This window comes from Capricornis sumatraensis, chromosome 9 (assembly GCF_032405125.1).
Source record: "Capricornis sumatraensis isolate serow.1 chromosome 9, serow.2, whole genome shotgun sequence".
NCBI lineage: Eukaryota > Metazoa > Chordata > Mammalia > Artiodactyla > Bovidae > Capricornis > Capricornis sumatraensis.
The window spans coordinates 85,515,456-85,537,077 of record NC_091077.1 but is presented as its reverse complement, the minus strand read 5'-3'; positions in this window follow the sequence as shown (position 1 = coordinate 85,537,077).

Sequence of the window (21,622 nt, the reverse complement as noted above, 5' to 3'; positions counted from 1 at the left end):
ATGGCTATAAAAACTAAGAAGAAAAGATCTAGATATTATAAAACTCAGAAACTCAATATTAAACTAGTAAATAAAAAAGATTTGACTCCCTGTATTAAGATTGGTAGGATTTAAAAGAATAGTTTTTAATTAGAATGGATAAATATTGCTCAGGGATCAGAATATATACTGATCTGACATCAGTTACTGACATTAATTTCTAATCTTATACCTGACAGACATTACTAATCAATCATATTAGTATTCCATTCTAAGTATGACTTAGAAGAATTGCGGCAAAAGGTGAAGCCTAGATTTTCTCTGTAAGAAATTTCTTTTAAAATGATACCAACAAATCTTAAAAATCAAGGAAGCAGGGAAAATTCTATAAAGTATCTAGACAAAGCTGTCTTAACAAAATCTTTCATATATTGGGTTAACCAGAAAGTTCATTTGGGTTTTTCTGTAGTGTCCTCCAAAATACATATCATGTTTCATCTTTTCTTTCCTTTTATCTGACTAATTCTTTACTGTTCACCTTTCCCAGGTATAGTGATATAAGCTGAGCTGGTAAACATAGTTTATTAAAAAATTGACAGTGCTGAGTATATTTGCATATATCATGCTGTCTGTGTTACTAAGATGGCAAGACACTGAGATGGTTTTGTTTGTTTGCTTAAATTTCATATATGGCAGGAAGAATCTTTGAGATGATTTATCCTTAAAACTCATTTTACCAAATGCTGAAACTGGAACTACAAGTGCCAGCATTCTGAAATTGATAGTAAAAGGAAGAAATGAAAATAAGATACACATTTTTAGGCCCAAGGAATTAATCTGGCTTGGATTTTCTTACAGTTTTGTATCAAAGGAATATCATTGGGTTCATTGGCCCAGAAATTAGGGAAGAGGAAAACATCTTTGCTCTCTTTAAAAAGACCTATTTAACTACTCAGAATTAAAATTCTGTTCTCTCTCAACAATTCAATAAATCTTATTTTTCTCAATTTACTTCATTGTTATCCAAATCATAGAAGCACAAAACAAAGCTTTTTCTGGACCGTGTTGGCTTTGGTATTTAATCCTACTTTATTGTTTCTTCAGTCATGAGTTTTTATATAATCCACATTGAATTGTGGTAAAAATCTTCTGATTAGTCCTTGTACCTGGTCTTTCATTATTCTTTCCAAATTGATTCCTATTAACTTCATTCAGTCCAGTTCAGTTGCTTTGAACTGAACGTGTCCAACTCTTTGCGACTCTATGGGCAGCAGCATGCCAGGCTTCCCTGTCCTTCATTGTCTCCCAGAGCTTGCTCAAACTCATGTCCACTGAGTCAGTGATGCCATCCAACCATCTCATCCTCTGTCGTCCCCTTCTCCTCCTGCCTTCAATCTTTCCCAGCAACAGCAACAGGGTCTTTTCAAATGAGTCAGTTCTTCTCATCAGGTGGCCAAAGTATTAGAATTTCAGGTTCAGCATCAGTCCTTCCAATGAATATTCAGGACTGATTTCCTTTAGGATGGACTGGCTGGAACTCCTTGCAGTCCAAGGGACTCTCAAGAGTCTTCTCCAACATCACATTTCAAAAGGATCAATTCTTCAGCGCTCAGCTTTCTTTATGGTTCAACTCTCACATCCACACATAACTACTGGAAAAACCATAGCTTTGACTTATGGACCTTTGTTGGCAAAGCAATGTTTCTGCTTTTTAATATGCTGTCTAGGTTAGTCATAGCTTTTCTTCCAAGGAGCAAGTATCTTTTAATTTCATGGCTGCAGTCACCATCTGCAGTAATTTTGGAGCTCAAGAAAATAGTCTCTCACTGTTTCCATTGTTTCCGCATCTATTTGCCACGAAGTGATGGGATTGTATGCCATGATCTTAGTTTTCTGAATGTTGAATTTTAAGCCAGCTTTTTCACTCTCCTCTTTCACTTTCATCAAGAGGCTCTTTAGTTCTTAACTTTCTGCTATAAGTGTGGTGTCATCTGCATATCTGAGGTTGCAATTTTGATTCCAGCTTGTGATTAATCCAGCCCAGCATTTCACATGATGTACTCTGCACAGAAGTTAAATAAGCAGGGTGACAATATATAGCCTTGACATACTCCTTTCCCAGTTTGGAACCAGTCCGTTGTTCCATGACTGGTTCTAACTCTTGTTTCTTGATTTGCATACAGATTTCTCAGGAGACAGGTCAGGTGGTCTGTTATTCCCATCTCTTTAAGAATTTTCCACAGTTCGTTGTGATCCACATAGTCAAAGTCTTTGGTATAGTCAATAAAGCAGAAGAGGATGTTTTCCTGGAACTTTACGATCCAACAAATGTTGGCAATTTGATCTCTGTTTCCTCTGCCTTTTGTAAATCCATCTTGAACATCTGGAAATTCTCAGTTCACATACTGTTGAAGTCTCACTTGGAGAATTTTGAGCCTTACTTTGCTAGCATGGGAGATGAGTGCAATTGTGTGGTAGTTTGAACATTCTTTGGCATTGCTTTTCTTTGGGATTGGAATATAAATGGACCTTTTCCAGTCCCATGGACACTGCTGAGTTTTCCAAATTTGCTGGCATATTGAGTGCAGCACTGTAACAGCATCATCTTGCAGGATTTGAAATAGTTCAGCTGGAATTTCATCATCTCCACTAGCTTTGATTGTAGTGATGCTTCCTACAGCCCACTTGACTTTGCATCCCAGGATGTCTGGCTCTAGGTGCATGATCACACCATTATGGTTATCTGGGTCATGAAGATCTTTTTTGTATAGATCTCCTCTTTGTCACCTCTTCTTAATATCTCTGCTTCTGTTAGGTCCATACCATTTCTGTCCTTTATTGTACCCATCTAAATGGCAACCCACTCCAGTACTCTTGCCTGGAAAATTCCATGGACTGAGGAGCCTGGTAGGCTAACAATCCATGGGGTCACAAAGAGTCAGACACAACTGAGAGACTGCACTTCATTAGCATGAAATATTCCATTGGTATCTTAATTTTCTTGAAGAGATCTCTAGTCTTTCCTATTCTATTGTTTTCTTCTATTTCTTTACATTAATTATTGAGGAAGGCTTTCTTATCTTTCCTTGGCATTTTTTGGCACTCTGCATTCAGATGGGAATATCTTTCCTTTTCTCTTTGCCTAATTTTAATTCTCTTTGTCTAATTTTAAACACAACTATCATTTAAGCCATTTCCCATTCTTTATTGAAAAAATTCAAATTTTCTCTATATAGCTAGATTCTAGCCCTCCATAATTTTTATCTTCTTCTCTCCCTATCTCTCAAAATAAAATATTTCCTACTCTGGACTAATCTCATTCTCTTCAGAAGTGCTATGCTTATTATCAAATTCTTACTCTCTACTTAGAATGTTTGTGTTGGTTCCTCAAATTCCACTCTTCGTTCAGGTAACAGTTTACAACTCCATGGATTCTTCATTCAAGGACAATAATCTTCATTCTCTGAAATCTAGGAAAACGTGTGTTTGTGTATGTGTTTCTTTCTATTATGGAGTAAAGCATTATTTTAGAGTGTAGGCTTTGGAAATGTGGAGATATAGATTGGAATCCTGGCTTCAGTACTAAACAAACTGTGTGGATCTGTACTCTGAGGCAGTTTGCTCACCTGTAAATTGGAGATAACAACACTTACCTCTAGTCTTTGTTTTCAGAATTAAATGAGGTGAGTGTCACATATCTACCACAGTGTGAGCCATAGGAAGCTTGCTTAAATGGTAGCTCCCAATTCTCTCCCATTTACATTAATACTCTGTTGAATTTTGTACTGTATTTTATTTCTCTAACCAGTAGGGTATTACTTCCATGATACGGACTCTATCTTTTGTGTCTCTGCTTAGGTCTATGATTTCTCATAGTGGAAAAAATATTAAATTTGCTACCAGATAATTTGGTATTATTTCTTATGTATCTGTAAACACTTGATCTTGTCAGAAACCGTAACTATTTCTTCATCTATAAGATGGAAACAAAAGCACCTCTTGGGCTACTAAAAGAAAGAATTAAGAAATGCAACATTTATAAACAGCGTTCAAAATTATATATTTGTATAAAATTTAAAGTCTCATATTTGTAGTTAACAATATTTTAATAGTTAATAATAACAGAAAATAAATATTTAAAATTTTCCAGAAAGAAGAAGGAATGTAATGTTCAAGATTATATTGTTACTTTTGGGGGTCAAATGAATGACGCATAAGGAAAATATCAGGGCCTAAGTGTTTAGTTAGATGAGTCTCACATAACATGGCAGCTCCATGCAAATATTTCATAATTGTAGTAATCTCAAAAAATGCTAAATTAATTTCAGTTTGAAGCCATAGGGCAATGCCCACAAATATCAAGTCTTTATATAGAGTACATAGTGGAGCAATTCTCTACTCTTCTTCTTTTAACTCCAGTATAATGACTGATACCCTTCTTTTTGGATAATCGTTTACTGCTATAAGTCTATGTTAAGAAATTTTTCAGAACTGATAAATGCTTTTTTGATTAATTGAGTTTTCCTGTTACATCTTGAAGCCAGTGTTGACTGTCATATAGCATGTACAGAAAATAAAGGAATATCACATATGGTCTGGGCCAATGTTCTGATTTTTACTGTAATGGTGAAGACAGAGCAACCTAAAACTTTTATATTTTGGAATAAGATAATAACACTTAAGATTATATGGATGTTCTGCCCTTCCTAAATGTTCTATGCATTCTTACTATGTGCTGTAGATTAAGTGATGAACCACAGAGTTCTTAGCCACATGGCACTGTTATTCCAGTTGGGGAAATACAAAATAATCAATTGAATTAATAAACAGAAAATACTACATCAAATATTCTTTAAAAAAAAAAAAAAGTAAGGGAAATAGTCCAAAAGTTCTGCGAGCAAGAGTTTGGGTGTTCTTTTAGACTGGGCTCTTAGGGAAGCCCTCCTAAAGAAGGTGACATTTGAAATCCATTCATAGTGAAGTGAGGGAACCAGCCAGGCAAGATCTGGGAAAAGAGCAATGAAAGTAAATGGGATCAGAAACTTCTAAGACCCCAAGTTAGATTTTGGCATTTTTCAAAGAACATGTTATATTCATTAAATTCTTTCTTCTTGAAAACCGTAACTATTTCATACTGTGAACCTGACTGCTTTCTTCACCGAGAGTGTGGTAATAGAAGATTTGATTCAGGATATATTTTGAGTTCAGCCAAAAGTCAGATGAGCTGTGTCTGAGGAGTGAGGGAAAGAGAGAAGATAAGGATTAATTGTGGGTTTTCAGTCCTAGCAACTAGGTGAATGGCAGCATCATTTACTAGACGTTGGAACTAAGTAAGGAGGTTCTCTTTACGGTTAAAATGCTTCTTTAATCCAAACAGAGATGTGGACTACACAGCAAACCATATGACTCTGAGTCTGGGATTCACTAATGGTTTTGGGAGACTCTTAAATCTCTAATTTTTTAAGAATAAATAAGCTTAACAGAGAATATTTCATCTGATTTTTCAGTAAAATTTTATGGATGATGTCCTATGCCAATTTAGCAACAAGAAGAAACTGAATTAGAGGAGTGAACTGTTGAAGAAAACTAGCTTTAAAGAATTGTGCCCAAAAAAGTATCACTGGAAATAAATTCAAGCTTCTAAAAAACACTTTTTTTTTAAAGAAATAATTTCCTCTGCTGAGGCACATCCAATCCTGCATTTATGTTGTACCTGCCTTTGTAAGTAAATTGCAGAATATCCTTTTGACTGCCTCACATTCTCTAATTTCTTGAATTTTGTACTAGTTACTATACTAGTTTTGTACAATAACTAGTTTTGTACTAGTTACTGAAATCAATAACTAGTTTTGTACTAGTTATTAGCTCTCAAAAAGAAATAGAATGGCCAGGGTATCTGTAAAGGTTCAGCTGAAAACAATAAAACCACTTTATTCCATTGAAGAAAAAAAGAGATTTAATGCAGGGAATTGGATACTTACACAACTGTTGAAAGGGATGGAGGTATGGGCTCTAGGCTGAGTTCATAAAAATTATTTCCAGAAAAGCATTCCAACAGCAATAAAAACCCAGATGTATAGTAAGTATTCCTATGGTACAGAGATCATTCTACATTTTCTCATATATTAGCTAATTTAATCATCTAGGTGCTGACCTAGCATAAATAAGTGGTTATTTCTGCCCAGATCAAGAACCCATAGGAATTAGGAATTAGCTGCTCAAATTGCTGGGTCTGGGACCACATTGTTTCAATCCCATCCACAATTCATAAAAACAAAGTACAGACGCTGGGGCATGTGATCCTGAAGCCAATAGAAACCCAGAAACAGCAGAAGTTGAACCTGATTGTTGCTGTTGTTCAGGAACATAGGTTTGCATGTGGGAAAGAGCCCATGTAAATCAGGATCTGCATTATCTTTCATATTAAAACTTGCAAAAACATCAAGAAATTATAGGTATGCACAATCAAGTAAATTGATACAAACAATGTAAAGGTTATAAGCATAGTCCCTTCTGCAGTTTTAATCTTAAAAAGGACATGAGTTCCATGTCCTTCAAGCTAAACTTGAAAGTCTAGATCTGGCTCTTGCACTTACCTGGTTTGTAATTTTAAATGTTACTTCTTCTTTTGTTTTAGCCTAAGTATCCTCAGTCATTGAAGGAAAATAACACCAGTCACCTCCCCAGATTATGAGAAGCCATAACATGCGCTGGACAAATACGTTTAGAAAATAGGGAATAATGAGTTAGAATGGGCCAGCTTGGATTTCAAACCCCTGCTTCAACAGTTGTGAGCTCTACAACCTTGGGCAGGTCATTAAAACTCTCTAAACCTCTGTTTTCCCACTTGTCAAAAGGAAAACTAAAAGCAGAAATTTCACTGGGTTCTTGAAAATTAAATGAAACAGTGTAATAGATGTGCTGGATTTTATGACTTCCATGTATAAGGTACTCACTAAATATTAATTATCAATAGACGCCAATAAAGATACACAGACTTTTGTTTCTTCAATGGAGTTGCAATGTTTATAACCATGAAGGATATGAATAAAATACTTGTTCAAATCAGCACTGGGTTCCTGAATCATGACTCTGTATAATTTGTTTTTCTTTTCTTGGTATGCTTGTATTGGACTTAAATTAAATTTACTTGTTTCAGTAATTATTTGTTAAGAACCAGTAGAAAAAATTGAAATGTTGGCATTGGCAGAATTATTTATATTGAAGAGACTTAACTATGAAGATATAAAGAAAATGTAGTTCTTTAGGCAGGAGATAGAAGAGAAATACAAGAAGGAGGAACTGTCACTCCATGAACAAATTTCCTTGGTGTTTGGTTTCTAACAGCAGAAGCCATAAGGGAGGATCTTTTTTGAAATTATGTTGCTAATTAGGCCAGAATAGTCTCAGAAGCTTGACTTCAGCCTTCCTAATTCAGTGCCTATTTGGAATGCTGAACAGAATTTTCATGGTTTACCCATCTCATGGCAGCAAAGACACGCCCTCAAGAGCATTAGATAATTCTCTAGTCTTAACAATACCTAATTCAAGACTTCTAAATAATTTATATATTTCCACCATTGGGAAGAAGGAAAATAAATAGAAATACTGCTAAATTTGTTAGGCCTCAAATATCTCTTAAGATTTTAGCGTTTCTTAGACTCTTGGAACTGTTAACCTAACACACACACACACACACACAGACACACACACACACACACACACACACACACACACTCCAACATTAGATTGCTGCTGCTAAGTCACTTCAGTCATGTCCGACTCTGTGCGACTCCATAGACGGCAGCCCACCAGGCTCTCCTGTCCCTGGGATTCTCCAGGCAAGAACACTGGAATGGGTTGCCATTTCCTTCTCCAATGCATGAAAGTGAAAAGTGAAAGGGAAGTCGCTCAGTCGTGTCTGACTCTTTGCGACCCCATGGACCGCAGCCCACCAGGCTCCGCCATCCATGGGATTTTCCAGGCAAGAGTACTGGAGTGGGGTGCCATCGCCTTCTCCAAACATTAAATTAAGTGAAGTTAATATCCATGGAGTCAAATTTTGACTCATTACTGCAGACAAGGTGTTAGTATTAGATGGAGGTTGGCCTTCTGCTATTTATACTCTTTTAAAAAATAAAAATAAAACACAACATAGCAGATGTGTCAGATAATGGTGTGTATCAAATCTTAGGGAATATTATCAATATAGTATTAATGTCATTTAGTTATTTATACTGGTAGATTCTATCAACAGTTGAAAGGTTCTTAGTCAATCTGTTAATATTGCCTCCATGATTTCATTTTCATACATGTACTTAGAAGCTATGAAAGCCTGGACTAAGAAATCTAAATAAGTTCAAAGTATTGGGGCAGCTAATTCAATCTCAGAAGTCCTTAAATTGTTCATTAATGCTGTAGCCAGAAACTAGAATGTTTAATGTATCACTTTTTATGGGAAATAAACTTCCCTCTCTGTGGAACTGTAAAGTGGATAATACTGATGAATTGCCTTAAATGACAATAAAGTTATTCTGGATAAGTTGTGGTGAGTAAAATTTTCCTCTCTATTCTTGTCTTCCTCTTTTCATGTAAGAGAGAAAGGATAATAGGCTCAAAATAAGTGAACTGACATTCAATCTCCTGGGGGGAAAAAATCAGTAGTTTTATTCCCATTCCCTTATTCTAGACTAGAAACAAATCTGCCATTTACCCTTGAAAATGGATGAGAATGGGCTTCTTGGTTGGGAAATTCCAGCTTTTTGTGGGATTTTTGAACATTTTTCATGTTAATGTGTGAGACGGATTTATAGTTTAAGACAAACTTCCTGACTGCACAAGGATAATAGAGAATCCATGTACTGTCTATGGATGTTTCTAATTTAAGGTTAGATCTATAGAGTGAAACCTATTAGCACAAGGTGGTCTTTTCCATCTTACAAAAGATAATAAACTAAATTATTGTGAACTCCTTTTGCTTGAGATTTAACCTATGACTTTATGGGCTTTTTTAAGATTGTAATTAATTAGTCCTTAAAATATCTTCTTTTGCTGAAGATAATGTCATAATTGCAAGGCAAGTGATTTATCAGTTTAAGCCTATGCATTGACTTGTTAAAAACAAATATACCCTCTCTCTTTGCTAATAGTCTTCCAACATCATAACACAAGGACTCAAACTAGAAAGAGTGTTAAATTATACACAAGTTGTCTGAACTAGTCTGCACCCCTACTTTCTTCTGTTGTCCCTCTAGAAATTATTTGCCACAGAGCACCATAAGTGATCTTTTCCACTTTTTCAATTAAAAACAGTCAAATACATCTCATTGAATTTAGAATAAAATTCAAGAATTTTAAAATCCTTACAAAGTAATAAAGGTAAACGTTGTAACTTTATGATCTATCTCAGCTTTTTAGCTTTGAAAGCAGTGTCCCATTTGTCCAGTATCTTTAGCAGCACTTTCTTCTATTTTTGGAATATATAACTCTGTCTCTGTCCCAGGACTTTTGCACGTATTATCCCAGATACTTTTCCCCACTCCTCACATGCTTAGGTTCTTCTTATCCTTTAGGTCTCAGTTGAAATATTGCTTCCATTTATGTGATCCATCTATCTTAGATTCCTTTTTGGTTTACTTTATGATTTTCTTCATAATTTACAAGTATTTTATTTAATTGTCTGAGGATTTTTTATTGACTGCTTCTACTCTTCCAGGAAGTCGAAGTGCCAAGAATTCAGGAAGAAAATTGCCAATCTTGTTCACAGGGAATAGCGTCTACATAGTACACAACAACATCAAAACAAAACCAGGTTTGTCCTCCTCACTGTTTAGACACTAAGTCATGTCTGTTTCTTTTGCGACCCCACCAGGCTCCTCTGTCCATGGGATTTCCCAAGCAAAACTACTGGAGTGGGTTGCCATTTCCTTCTCCAGGGGATCTTCCTGATCCAGGGATCAAACCTGCATCTCCTGCTTTGGCAGACAGATTCTTTACCACTGAACAACCGGAAGCCTTGTCCTCTGCAGTCCTATATTTTTATCCTACTTTCCATCATTACAAATAATTCTTTCTGCAGGAATCCACTGGGAGACTTTGGTTGTGTGATCATTGCCTGGGTATCGTACATGAAATGACAAAATATTTGAGTGGTTTTACACATGGGTTTTTACCAAGCTTCACAGGGATTCGATAGTAGAACAAATTTAACTGCAGAGGGCAGTGCTGTTTAATGTGCTACACGGCAATCCCCTGACTCACAACCAACACTGTTTATTTCACATTCGAAGTCCTTTGATGGATGCTCTAAAATTCTTTCATTACTATTTTAGCAATGTGTTATGCAATTACACTTTAGAAATGACACATAAGAAATATCAGAGTTTTAGCTTCAGAGCCATCAGAGTGTTTCTTAAATTAACTGAATGACCCTTAAGAAATTATTTTTTGAAAAATTGCAGATACTTGAATTTAGCCCTAGCTTCTAACTTCACTTCCTATACTTTCTCCTTTAAAAATGCTTTTGGAATTTAATCAGATTTAGCAGTAAGTAATGCAACTGCCAAGGATCCTCACTAATTTTTAGAAGGCTAAAATAAATTTTGAATTTCTCATGCTTTTGCCTACAAACTTTCTGGCTTCTTGTCTTCCCCATCCCATCCGCCTGCTACATATCGCCAGGTTAATCTCTAAAGCATATCTCTGATTTGTCACTCTTTTCTGAACAACCTTTCAAGGTGCCTGATTACTTAGTTAGCATTATTTAGTTTTCAAGACCCTCCAAATGTTGCTTGATATCACCTGTTCAATCTTATTCTAAATGCTTCCCTAGCTATTTGAAAGGGCCACAGATTTATCCAGAGCTACCCTTCCCACGTCTTTGCCTGTGCTGTTAGCGGCCAGCCAGACTTGCATCAGGCAGTGATCCTCTAAAATTCTCTCAGAGAACTGAAAGGCTTGGATTTCTGTCATTTCCTTGACCTCAGTTTTGTACCCTATGCATATTGGGAAAGTCTGCTTTTACTTTCAGGATTTATGCCATTGAATACATTTCCTAATATGAGGAGAGAAACTTTCTTTTCAGAGTGATGATCAAAGAAAGGTTTGAGATGCTAAATGTTGAGGGAGGGAAGGGACTAGCTATTAGGAAAGTGGTTTGTCTTTGGTATCCTTTTCAGTATTTGACCTTTATTAAATAGTCATTATTTTCTTTTCTAGTCCTCCTCTCCCCTTTAAAAGTATATAGTGTGTCATGAAACTATGTTGCATCTCTTCATATGAGATACTGAGAAGATATTTATGCTATCTTCTCAGGGTGTATTTATATTTCAGCTCCAATGAAATTGGGAAAAACAAAGCAAATATTTTATTTACCAATAACAGATATAAAGTATTAATGACAAATTTAAAAGTTTTTTTTTCCTCTCTCTCATTCTTCTCTTTTCTTCTTCCTTCCTTAAAACAATATTTTGTCCTTATTGATGAATCACACCAATAAGCAATCACATATAAGAAATGAAGCCCAGAATAGTTTAGGAGAAATGTAAACATACTATGATATATGTAATTTAATATACTATCTATATCGCTATCTATCTGCAGCATCATTATAATATATTACTTATCTATATGATAGAGAGGCAATGCATTGGCAGAGCTACAAATTATTAAATATATCTAGTGTAATCTTCCTTCTATCTGTTAACTCCAGCTACCTACTTTCTTCTCTTCCCCACTACAAATAGGTAGCCATGGTAATGCTTTCTTCTATATCCTCCCAAAGGATTTTATGCAAAAATTAAAAAATATAAATAGATTAAAATTTTTTTCTCCTTTATACACATGGTACTGCACTTGCATTTTATTTAATGGTATATCTTGGATATCTTTTCACAGGGATGAAAATATTTTTCACTCTTTATAGCTGAGTGCTATTCTATAATATGTGCGTAGCACAATTTATTTAACACATTTCTCTTTATGGCCATTTATGTGTTTTTTTCTTTTACTGGGACAGTAGTAAGCAAAACTTGAATGAAAAACATTTTGCAATAATTATTTAATATATCTATCTGCTGTGCTTAGTCACTCTGTTGTGTCCAACTCTTTGTGACCCTATGGGCTGCAGCCTGCCAGGCTTCTCTGTCCATGGGAATTCTCCAGGCAAGAATATTAGAGTGGGTTGCCATGCCCTCCTCCAGGGGATCTTCCCAACCCATGGATCCAAACAAGGTCTTTTGCATTGCAGATAGAGTCTTTACTGTCTGAGCCAAGAATACTGGAGTGAGTAGCCTATCCTTTCTTCAGCAGATCTTCCCAATCCAGGAATCAAACTGGGGTCTCCTGCATTGCAGGTGAATTCTTTACCAGTTGAGCTACCAGGGAAGCCCATGCTATATCTATGCTGCTGCTGCTGCTGCTAAGTTTCTTCAGTCGTGTCCTACTCTGTGCGACCCCATAGATGGCAGCCGACCAGGCTCCCCCGTCCCTGGGATTCTCCAGGCCAGAACACTGGAATGGGTTGCCATTTCCTCCTCCAATGCATGAAAGTGAAAAGTGAAAGTGAAGTCGCTCAGCCGCATTCGACTCAGTGACCCCATGGACCGCAGCCTACCAGGCTTCTCCGTCCATGTGAATTTCCAGGCAAGAGTACTGGAGTGGGGTGCCATTGTCTTCTCCGTGTTATATCTATAGGTACTCTCAAATACTACATTGCTCTATTACTTTTCTATCATGGCTATAACAAGTTGCCACAAACTTAGCAACGTAAGATAACACCACAACATCTGCAAATTCTCTTTGACATATAACATAACATATTTATAGATTCTGGAGATTAGGGCATGAACTTTGCAGGGGAGCCATTACAATGATCACACAAGCTTAGTCCTTAAAATGTGTAGTATTAAACAGGTTTTAAATTTTGTCTTTCAATATTTCTTACAGGTATTTCCATAGTCACATTTACTGCTGTTTACATTTTAGTAGATTTTTGAGTCACTTTTAGAATCAACTCTCATTTCAAGGAAATGGAATTATTCTGCTGGTGTTTTATTCCAGAATATTCAATGTCTTTTTTTATATTGAAAATTTTAATTCCCCTGGAAGTTATTTTCCTATAAGATATATTATAGACCCATTTCTCTTCATCAAAATGGCTAGTTAATTGTTCCTATACAGGGATTCCTAATTTAGAGACTCTCATGGCATCTGTGAGTATTTAGTGAATTTCTAAAATTTCAGCAAACTTTTGCATATATGTTCACTGTTTTCAAAGGGACAGGAGACTCACAACATCACTTTCTTATTGTAAAAAGAAGAAAATGACCAGATTTAGGGACTTGGGCCCCAGACCTTTACTTACTATAACCTGGATCTCAGAGTCTGAGAAGTCTCACCTCTTAAATGGGATCAATGTGATTACACTATCCTAGAAGTCCTTCCAGCTTCAGAAATACGAGATAACTGATTTTAGTCTAAATTATTTAGGGTTTTAGAATAGCTATTTCTTTAAGCCAAATGAATATAAAGTAGAAATTGTATAAAATATCATGCATATTGGAAAGGAACAATGGACTCTATAACCACAAACCAAGTTTTTATAATATTGCATTTCAATAATTAATATAGTCAGTTTCATCCAAAATATCTACAACTAGGAAAATGCATTCTTACAGTAATTATTGAACTGGCAAAATATACACAAAAAATTCCAACCAAAAACCTGCCATAGTTTTAACTTTTTATTTGTGATTACGAAGCATTTTTAACATTAACCATGTAGTATTATAAATATATCATGGGCAGCACTTTCATTTATTTAAACTGTATCTTGTTATTTCCAAAGGAAAAGAAGTATACTGACAGTAGCTGGCAGCTTGACAAGAGCAGGACTTTTTAACAGTTGAACCCATTTCATATTATTCTCATGGTGACAAAAAGAAATTAAATTTGGATAAAAAACAAATTTAAAAAACCCCTGAAATATATTCTATAGTCTCTGGATTCTAGCTGTTTAATTTGAAGCTTGTGGAAGGTAACTTTAGAATCTTTTTGCTTTTCTTGGATTTTATATAGTTCTGGATTGAAAGCCGACTTAAAAATAATAAAAGTCAATGAAGTTTTTGAGTTTTCAATATAGCAGTCAACTTAGTGCATTACTAGTATTGATAGTACATTCAAAATGTGCCAGGTCATATTACTTATAAGCCACATAAACATTTAAGCTAAGAGCAGTAATATAATTGAAAATTCATGCATACTTTATAGCAACTATTTTTTAATTTTCTATAATTTTACATTAGTGTAATGTGTCATTGTCATGCATGAATTGTTTGTGGGTGCTCATGTATTTGTGGAAACCTTAATGGAAAAGGAAAATGGCAATTGAAAAAGGTATCCTACTATGACTAACTACTGAAGTGACAGAAGAATAACAATGAAGACATAAAGAATGAATTCTGGAGGGTTATGATTCTGGAAAAGCCAGAGTAAGTATACCTATTAGATCTTTCCCACTGACAAAAACATTTAGTCCATAACAGCATTACCCAATATGAACAATAGAGAGACAAATTATTGAAAAAATTAACAAAAGCTCAGGGACATGTGAGGCAACAAAAGTCAAATATTCATGTCATTAAAGGAAGACATAAGACAAAGTGTACAGTGATGAGTAAATATTTGAAGAAATAATACCTGAAAACCTTCCATGTCCTTTAGTAAAGGGCATAAAACTATATGTTCAAGAAGTTTAGCAAATTCCAAACAGAATAAGCCCACAGAAATTCATGCCCAATCACATTATAATTAAACTTTAGCTTTAGCTTAAAATAAAAGAAAAACTAATCAAAATCAGCATGAGAAAACCAGGGCACTATTTGCAGGGAAACAATGCTTCAATGAGTATTTCCTAACAAAAGCCATACAGACTGAGAAGAAATGTCACATTTAAAAGTGCTAAAACACCTATCAACTAGAATTTTATATCCAGTGAAAATATTAGGAGTTAAGGTAATATATATACATTCTTATTCTCAGATAAAGGGAAACTATGAGAATGTATTAACTCACCTGTTCTAAAAGATCTGTGAAAGGATGTTCTTAAGACAAAAAGAAACTGATATCAGAAGGAAACTTAGGCATCAGGAATGAATAACAAAAGAAACTGTAACTATTTCAGTAAATATAATGAACTTCTTATCCTTTGAGTTCTTTAAAATATATTTGGTTATTGAAAATAAAAATTATAATAAAGATTTTCAATATAAGTACATATAATATGAATATAAGGAGAGGATATATAGTGTATATTAATATATAAAACACACAGGATATATGTTAATGTATAATATTAATTTTTATATATACAGTGGTAAGATTTCTATGTGGTACTTGAAGGAGTAAAATATTGATACTAAGTAGACTGTCAGATTGGAGAAGGCAATGGCACCCCACTCCAGTACTCTTGCCTGGAAAATCCCACGGACAGAGGAGCCTGGTAGGCTGCGGTCCATGGGATCGCAGAGTCAGACATGACTGAGCGACTTCACTTTCACTTCTCACTTTCATGCATTGGAGAAGGAAATGGCAACTCACTCCAGTGTTCTTGCCTGGAGAATCCCAGGGATGGGAGAGCCTGATGGGCTGCTGTCTATGGGGTCACACAGAGTTGGACATGACTGAAGTGACTTAGCAGCAGACTGTCAGATAAAGAATTCAGGGAAAGGGCAACAGAGGTTAATAAAATGGTGAGAGAAAACTAAAAAAAGATATGCTAAAATAATTACCCTGAATGTAAACTATCAGCAATTACATAAAATGGCACCAATTAAAAGACAGAGATAATCAGATTGGATAAAAATCACTCAATTATACGAGTCTACAAGAAACTAACTTTAAATGTAATTATGCACATGGGTTAAAAGTATAGAAAAAGGTATACCATGCAAACTGTAATCAAAAGAAAATTGGTGTCTTTTTGACTTACTTCATTCTGTATGACAGTCTCTAGATCCATCCATTTCTCTGCAAATGGCACAGTTTCACTTCTCTTTTATGGCTGAGTAAATCTCCATTGTTTATATTTACCACATCTTCTTTATTCATCCCTCTGTAAGAGAAAACAAATATTATAGATCAACACATAAGTGTGGAAGTAGACAAATGGCATCAGTTCAGTTCAGTTCAGTCGCTCAGTCGTGTCCGACTCTTTGCAACCCCAAATCGCAGCACGCCAGGCCTCCCTGTCCATCACCAACTCCCAGAGTTCATTCAAACTCATGTCCATTGAGTCCGTGATGCCATCCAGCCATCTCATCCTCTGTCGTCCCCTTCTCCTCCTGCCTCCAATCTCTCCCAGAATCACGGTCTTTTCCAACGAGTCAACTCTTCACATGAGGTGGCCAAAGTATTGGAGGTTCAGCTTTAGCATCATTCCTTCCAAAGAAATCCCAGGGCTGATCTCCTTCAGAATGGACTGGTTGGATCTCCTTGCAGTCCAAGGGACTCTCAAGAGTCTTCTCCAACAACACAGTTCAAAAGCATCAATTCTTCAGTGCTCAGCTTTCTTCACAGTCCAACTCTCACATCCATACATGACCACTAGAAAAACCATAGCCTTGACTAGACGGACTTTAGTCAGCAAAGTAATGTCTCTGCTTTTGGATATGCTATCTAGGTTGGTCATAACTTTTCTTCCAAGGAGTAAGTGTCTTTTAATTTCATGGCTGCAGTCACCATCTGCAGTGATTTTGGAGCCCCCCAAAATAAAGTCTGACACTGTTTCCAGTGTTTCCCCATCTATTTCCCATGAAGTGTTGGGACCAGGTGCCATGATCATCGTTTCCTGAATGTTGAACTTTAGGTCATCTTTTTCACTCTCCACATTCACTTTCATCAAGAAGCTTTTTAGTTCCTCTTCACTTTCTGCCATAAGGGTGGTGTCATCTGCATATCTGAGGTTATTGATATTTCTCCCAGCAATCTTGATTCCAGCTTGTGTTTCTTCCAGCCCAGCGTTTCTCATGATGTACTCTGCATAGAAGTTAAATAAGCAGGGTGACAATATACAGCCTTGATGTACTCCTTTTCCTATTTGGAACCAGTCTGTTGCTCCATGTCCAGGTCTAACTGTTGCTTCCTGACCTGCATACAGGTTTCTCAAAAGGCAGGTCAGGTGGTCTGGTATTCCCATCTCTTTCAGAATTTTACACAGTTTATTGTGATCCTCACAGTCAAAGGCTTTGGCATAGTCAATAAAGCAGAAATAGATGTTTTTCTGGAACTCTCTTGCTTTTTCGATGATCCAGCAGATGTTGGCAATTTGATCTCTGGTTCCTCTGCCTTTTCTAAAACCAGCTTGAACATCAGGGAGTTCACGGTTCATGTATTGCTGAAGCCTGGCTTGGAGAATTTTGAGCATTACTTTACCAGAATGTGAGATGAGTGCAATTGTGCAGTAGTTTGAGCATTCTTTGGCACTGCCTTTCTTTGGAATTGGAATGAAAACTGACCACCAGTCCTGTGGCCACTGCTGAGTTTTCCAAATTTGCTGGCATATTGAGTGCAGCATTTTCACAGCATCATCTTTCAGGATTTGAAATAGCTCAATTGTAATTCCATCACCATTAGCTTTGTTTGTAGTGATGCTTTCCAAGGCCCACTTGACTTCACATTCCAGGATGTCTGGCTCTAGATTAGTGATCACACCATCATAATTATCTGGGTTATGAAGATCTTTTTTGTACAGTTCTTCTGTGTATTCTTGCCACCTCTTCTTAATATCTTCTGCTTCTGTTAGGTCCAGACCATTTCTGGATTTTATTGAGCCCATCTTTGCATGAAATATTCCCTTGGTATCTCTAATTTTCTTGAAGAGATCTCTAGTCTTTCCTATTCTGTTCTTTTCCTCGATTTCTTTGCATTGATCGCTGAAGAAGGCTTTCTTATCTCTTCTTGCTATTCTTCAGAACTCTGCATTCAGATGCTTATATCTTTCCTTTTCTCCTTTGCTTTCACCTCCCTTCTTTTCACAGCTATTCGTAAGGCCTCCCCAGACAGCCATTTTACTTTTTTGCATTTCTTTTCCATGGGGATGGTCTTGATCCCTGTCTCCTGTACAATGTAACAAACCTCATTCCATAGTTCATCAGGCACTCTATCTATCAGATGTAGGCCGTTAAATCTATTACTCAATTCCACTGTATAATCATAAGGGATTTGATTTAGGTCATACCTGAATGGTCTAGCGGTTTTCCCTACTTTCTTCAATTTGAGTCTGAATTTGGTAATAAGGAGTTCATGATCTGAGCCACAGTCAGCTCCTGGTCTTGTTTTTTGTTGACTGTATAGAGCTTTTCCATCTTTGGCTGCAAAGAATATAATCAATCTGATTTTGGTGTTGACCATCTGGTGATGTCCATGTGTAGAGTCTTCTCTTGTGTTGTAGGAAGAGGGTGTTTGCTATGACCAGTGCATTATCTTGGCAAAACTCTATTAGCCTTTTCCCTGCTTCATTCCACATTCCAAGGCCAAATTTGCCTGTTACTCCAGGTGTTTCTTGACTTCCTACTTTTGCATTCTAGTCCCCTATAATGAAAAGGACATCTTTTTTGGGTGTTAGTTTTAAAAAGGTCTTATAGGTCTTCATAAAACCGTTCAGCTTCAGTTTCTTCAGTGTTACTGGTTGGGGCATAGACTTGGGTAACTGTGATATTGAATGGTTTGCCTTGGAGATGAACAGAGAGAATCCTGTTATTTTTGAGACTGCATCCAAGTACTGCATTTTGAACTCTTTTGTTGACCATGATGGCTACTCCATTTCTTCTTAAGGATTCCTGCCCACAGTAGTAGATATAATGGTCATCTGAGTTAAATTCACCCATTCCAGTCCATTTTAGTTTGCTGATTCCTAGAATGTCAACGTTCACCCTTGCCATGTCTTGTTTGACCACTTCCAATTTGCCTTGATTCATGGACCTGACATTCCAGCTTCCTATGCAATATCGCTCTTTACAGCATCGAACTTTGTTTCTATCACCAGTCACATCCACAGCTGGGTATTGTTTTTGCTTTGGCTCCATCCCTTCATTGTTTCTTGAGTTATTTCTCCACTGATCTCCAGTAGCATATTGGGCACCTACTGACCTGGGGAGTTCTTCTTTCAGTATCCTATCATTTTGCCTTTTCATACTGTTTCATACTGTTCATACTGTTCTCAAGGCAAGAATACTGAAGTGGTTTGCCCTTCCCTTCTCCAGTGTACCACATTCTCTCAGACCTCTCCACCATGACCTGCCCTTCTTGGGTTGCCCTGCGGGGATGGCTTGGTTTCATGGAGTTAGATAAGGCTGTATTCCTAGTGTGATTAGATTGACTAATTTTCTGTGATTATGGTTTCAGTGTGCATGCTCTCTGATGCCCTCTTGCAACACCTACCATCTTACTTGGGTTTCTCTTATCTTGGGCATGGGGTATCTCTTCACAGCTGCTCCAGCAAAGCACAGCACTACTCCTTACCTTGGACAAGGGGTATCTCCTTACCGCTGCCCTTCTTGATGTTCAACGTGGGATAGCTCCTCTAGGCCCTCCTATGCTCTCTCAGCCACCGCTCCTCCGGTTGCCTCTCCCAGCCGCCGCCCCTGGCCTCCAGAGGGGTGGCTCTTCCTAGCCACCATCCCTGGCCTCAGGCGTGGGGTGGCTCCTCAGGGCTACCGCCCCTTGCCTTGGGCGTGAGGTGGCTTCTCCCAGCTGCCTCTGACTTCGGATGCGGGGTAGCTCCTCTCGGCCACCGCCCCTGGCCTCAGACTCAGGGTAGCTCCTCTTGGCCCCCGCCCGTGACCTCGGATGCGGGGTGTCTCCTCCCGGCTGCCCCCGACCTCAGACGCAGGGTAGCTCCTATCGGCCATTGACCCTGGCCTCAGATGCTGGGTAGCTCCTCTCATCCGCTGCCCCTGACCTCAGATGCGGGGTAGCTCCTCTTGGCCTATCCTGCGCGGTCGCAGCCTGGCACTCTCGGCTGCTGCCCCTGACCTCGGACGTGGGGTAATTCCTCTCTCCACGCTTAGTGTGCCAGGTTGCAGCCGCCCGTGCTTAGTGAACCGATTTTCAAAGCAGAAGCAGATATACAGATGTAGATAAAAATGTAACCTAGACAGCATATTAAAAAACAGAGACATTACTTTGCCAACAAAGGTCCGTCTAGTCAAGGCTATGGTTTTTCCTGTAGTCATGTATGGATATGAGAGTTGGAATATAAAGAAAGCTGAGCACAGAAGAATTGATGCTTTTGAACTGTGTTGTTGGAGAAGACTCTTGAGAGTCCCTTGGACTGCAAGGAGATCCAAGCAGCCCATCCTAAAGGAGATCAGTCCTAGGTGTTCATTGGAGGGACTGATGTAGAAGCTGAAACTCCAATACTTTGGCCACCTGATGTGGAGAGCTAACTCATTTGAAAAGACCCTGATGCTGGGAAAGATTGAGGGCAGGAGGAGAAGAGGACGACAGAGGATGAGATGGTTGGATGGCATCACTGACACAATGGACATGGGTTTGGGTGGACTCCAGGAGTTAGTGATGGACAGGGAGGCCTGGCGTGCTGTGGTTCATGGGGTTGCAAAGAGTCAAACATGACTGAGTGACTGAACTGAACTGAACCAAGGGAAAAAGGGGGAGGATAGAATGAACTGGGAGATTGAGATGGACATTCATACAATATTGATGCTTGAAAGGAAAGTGATGGCCAACCTAGATAGCATATTAAAAAACAGAGACATTACTTTGCCAACAAAGGTCTGTCTAGTCAAGGCTATGGTTTTTCCAGTAGTCATGTATGGATGTGAGAGTTGGACTGTGAAGAAAGCTGAGCACTGAAGAATTGATGCTTTTGAACTGTGGTGTTGGAGAAGACTCTTGAGAGTCCCCTGGACTGCAAGGAGATCCAGCCAGTTCATTCTGAAGGAGATTAGTCCTGGGTGTTCATTAGAAGGACTGATGTTGAGGCTGAAACTCCCGTATATTGGTCACCTCATGCAAAGAGTTGACTCATTGGAAAAGACTCTGATGCTGGGAGGGATTGGGGCCATGAGGAGAAGGGGACGACAGAGGATGAGATGGCTGGATGGGCATCACCAACTCGATGGACATCAGCTTGAGTGAACTCCGGGATTTGGTGATGGACAGGGAGGCCTGGTGTGCTGCAATTCATGGGGTCGCAAAGAGTCGGACACGATTGAGTGACTGAACTGAACTGAACTGATGCTATGTATAAAATAGATAACTAATGAGAAGCTAATGTATAGCAAGAGGAACTCTACTCAAAGCTCTGTGGTGACATAAATGTGAAGGAAATCCAAAAATGAGGGGATATATGTAGACATATAATTGATTCACTTTGTTGTACAGAAGAAACTAACAAAATGTTGTAAAGCAACTATAGCTCAATAAAAATTAATTGAAAGTAAAATACAAAAAGAAAATTGTTGTGGCTTGCTGTATTAATAATAGAAAAGTAGACTACAGAACGGAGAAGGCAATGGCACCCCACTCCAGTACTCTTGCCTGGAAATCCATGGATGGAGGAGTCTGGTAGGCTGCAGTTCATCCCATGCATTGGAGAAGGAAATGGCAACCCACTCCAGTGTTC